The sequence below is a fragment of the Leptonychotes weddellii genome, chromosome 10 (genome assembly GCF_054177405.1).
Source record: "Leptonychotes weddellii isolate Sample4059 chromosome 10, ASM5417740v2, whole genome shotgun sequence".
Taxonomy (NCBI): Eukaryota; Metazoa; Chordata; class Mammalia; order Carnivora; family Phocidae; genus Leptonychotes; species Leptonychotes weddellii.
The window spans coordinates 1,983,250-1,987,044 of NC_138378.1; the positions used below are offsets into that span (position 1 = coordinate 1,983,250).

Below are 3,795 nucleotides of genomic sequence, written 5' to 3' on the forward strand. Positions count from 1 at the left end.
TTTTCCACCAGGGATGACATAGAAGGAAGAATGCCTCTCTGTCATGAGGTCACATTTCCCTCTACTCCCTGGACACTAGGAAGCTCACCTCCACGTGTGAGGCTCCCTGTTGTGCTCAGGAAGACCTCCCCAGCACGCGGGGCCAGGCGAGCTCAGACAGTGACCACTGTCACCTCTAGCGCATTTCTACTTTGCGCTTGGCCGTCCAGCTTCCCTTGATCTCTGGAGCTCTTCCCCGCCACTGACCCCTACACAACATGAGGTGGGTGCATGTGAACATGCGTCACCGCCCGCGTGGGAGTGCCAACGGCTGGGCTCTGCTGTTTTCTTTTTAGAATGGTAGCACGAGTAAATTTCCATGCAAGCCTAGAGAGAGCGAGAAATCCCCCACTGAGGGCGGGGGTAAGGTTTTCCCGCACAGCTCAGGCGCAAAGAGCACGTCTCCTGACCACACCAACTTCACGCTGCTCTCAGCGCTGTCTTCCAGGGAGCAGGACAGACCTCTAGCTACTTACTGTTAACGTGATTTTTTTTTTTTTTTTTTAACTGAAAACACATCCGAACTAGTTGCCACAAACGAAAAGAACCACGTTAGCCTGGAAGGAGCCAGCCCGAGGACACCCCGGGGAAGCAGAAAGCAGACTCCCAGCAAGTGTCCAAGCTACCAGGTCACACTCAACAAAACAGACAGACCAGACCGCTGGGTGGAGAGGCAGGAGGCATGCCTCGTGGTGCGAGCAGGTCTGAAGCTCACATCGAAATCCTGCACTGTGTGAAATCTGGGCCTCGCGGATCGCAGCCCAGGGAGCCTAACCACTTCCGTTTTTTCTAAAGGTTTATTTATGTACTTGAGAGAGACAGAGAGCACGAGCAGGAGGGGCGGAGGGAGAGGGAGAGGATCTCAAGCAGACGCCCCTCTGAGCGTGGAGTCCGACACGGGGCTTGATCTCACGACCCTGCGATCACGACCTGAGCCGAAACCACAAGTCAGACACTGAACCGACCGAGCCCCCCAGGCGCCCCGAGTCCAACCACTTTCTATGCTGGTTTCTCAAGTCAGGGAGTCCACACAAATTGCTTCTGTTCTGGTTCAGGGCTTGGCTACCTCCCTTCCACCCGCTTCCTCACGTGCAGAGCTAGCAACACATCACAAGCTCGGAGACGGGACCGGCATCGTTCGCGCGCGGCGGGAGGGGCAGATGCGCTCACCAGTCCTCCCAGTCCACACGGGACCTTCGCCCAGCACCCGTGGGGGAGCCGGCGGGGGGGGCGGCGGAGACACGTCCTCGCAGGAGAGGCGGATGTGTAATGGGCACGCGCATCCAGCTTAGCAGCGGGGTCACTTACCTAGGAAGAAGAGAACAGAGAAGCTTCGTTAGTGGGGTCTGGCCGTGCTCCCCTCTGGTTCCCTAACCACGGCGGTGACCCCGACAGCTGCACTCTGGTTATCAGACAAGTATTCTGGAACCCCGTTTAGTCTGCCTGGCATGGCATGCTTTCCAGAACATGCTCTTCTGCCAACCGGTGAGCCCGTCTTGAGTTGGGCGGCCAGAGCGGCGTCTCCAGGTCGTGGAGACAGGTGCCCTCAGAGGCAGTGGGGTCAGCAGGCTGAAGGGGGCTCCTGACCTCTGGGCCAGGGTTCTTCCCAATTGCATCACTCACCTACTAAAATTATTTCTGAGTTGCAATGCCGGGTAAACAGCAATAACAAGGGCATTTCCTAGAGAGCTCAAACTCCATTTTGTCCCTGTTTCCCTGGGTCCTCCTATTCCATCCGTCCATAACGGCTCTTCTGCACAGAAGCCAGACAGAATAGCGCATTATCTATGTTATCCTAAGCTGCATGCTGCAAGGAGTCATCGACACTGAAACTGTGAAGCTTTAACATCAGCTACGGAGAAGCTGCTTGAATGACGACGCTAGGCCGTGGTGCCCCCTCCCCACTGGGGCTTTGCTCTCGCTCCGAGCATAAGCACATATGACCGGTCTAGGGCTCTACAAAACATAGAGATCATCCACTTTCTAGAGGAGAAGAAAGTTCTTTCTCCCCTGCCTACATTAGTCTCCTGGAGAGACATGCCTAGTGCAGCATCTCAGAGTTAACTGCTCCAGATCTTCAAGCACAATGACTTGGCATTTCCTGTCTCCACGGCAAGAGGGTTCATACGGACACCTGCCCGTGCCCACGTGGGGCCTGAAATGCCCAGTGCACCTCCTGCCTCCAGGCTCTCTCGGGATCTCAGGCCATGGGGACGTAGGGCAGGTGCTCGACTGGCCAATGGTCTTCATGCAACTTACAAAGATGAACTATGAACTTTTATGGGAAATGCTCCCATCTCACCCTACGGAGACCCTGCCAGAGAGTCAAAGTCTCTTCATAACACCTTTCCATGGTACGCGGGCACAGGAACTCCCCACTGGGCTTGTCCTCTGCACTCCTCCCGGGGGCAAGAATGCAAACTGCAACATGCACCCACTTCTCTCATTCTGTCTTTCCCTCCTTCCCGAGGGCACACAGTCCTTACATCCCTGTGAGGCGAGTTCTGTTGCGGTCTGAGGTGGAACCTGACGCCCAGGCGAGGCAGGTGGCAACCCTCTTAGGCATCGTGCATGCAGTTCCCTCGGCTCGGACAACGTGCCGCTTTCGTGAGTGAGTCCCGCGTGAGCTCGCTCTGGGTGAGCGTTTTAACCCACTTCACGGCTCCAAAGGCAAGTGTGAGTAATGACTTGGTAATTTGTGGCCACTGTGCTGGGGCCTCCTGTGTCCTCCTTTCTTTGCTACCCCAGGAGAGATGCTATTAAGCATTTCATTTCCATTTCCCAGCGCAGCCCATGCCGTCTTCATTATCTGACAAACGCAACAGTAATACAGACGAATTACTGACCGCTCCCCCCATGCTGAAGCCAAAGGAGGCCCCGTGCAGCCAGGCGCCCCCACGTCCGAGGAGGACACCCCAGGGGCTCCCGACAGGAAGGTCAGGGTCCTCACACCGGTGGCCATTGTCATGGCAATAAGAGCCATCATAAAATTAATAATAATAGTTAGAATGGCCCAGTGACAACTCAGTGACACTTGAGATGGGCTGGTGCCCTTCTAAGAGCTTTGGATGGATGACCCCAATGACCCTCCCAGACACACAGAACTGTCCCCCACAATCTGGGGATGAGCACACAAGGTTCAGAGGTTCAGGATCAACCAGAGGCATCTGGCCCAGGGCCTGGATTACTGACAGCAGCCCCTGCCCCCGGGGGTCTCACTGAAAACCACGGCCCCCATGGGGTCCCTGCACACGCAGGTCTGTGGGATGGTAGGCCGCCCTCCAGCGACACTGGGCAAGCTAAGAAACCTTCCCTGCACAGGCTGACACTTCACTTGTTCACTCATATGCCCGACTCGACTGTTCCAGGCTCATGGCCCACAGGCTTCTGTCCACACCCCAGAGGAGGCTCCTCCAGAGGAGTCGAGGGCCCCGGGCCCTGCGCTCAGCTTCACTCCCTTTCTCAGGGGAGATCGAGCCAGTAGGACAGAGTTTCCACAGATCCTGGGTGAAAACTGTGTCGGTTTTGGGGGAGACCCTCCAGTGACTGTCCATGACTCACCTGCAGAGTGGGGCAGGTGATGGGACTCGGCATCGCGGTTTTGTTCATGGGAGTTTATCTTAACATTCAATGCTTTTTATATTAAGGGGATTTAAAAATTCAGCAGTTATTCGGGGCGCCTGGGTGGCTCAGTTGGTTAAGCGACTGCCTTCGGCTCAGGTCATGATCCTGGAGTCCCGGGATCGAGTCCCGCAT

The 3,795-nt window shown here is 55.9% G+C and overlaps 1 long non-coding RNA gene across 1 annotated transcript in view; it reads right to left on the minus strand.

The window, feature by feature from the left end:
- Window positions 1–314: 314 nt before the first annotated feature.
- The window catches only part of LOC145723768 (uncharacterized), a 180,831-nt gene continuing 177,350 nt past the window's right edge, over window positions 315–3,795 (minus strand). Inside the window, exon 3 of the long non-coding RNA XR_014149024.1 lies at window positions 315–969. This is a non-coding gene — a long non-coding RNA (uncharacterized LOC145723768). The remainder of the gene's footprint in view (window positions 970–3,795) is intronic.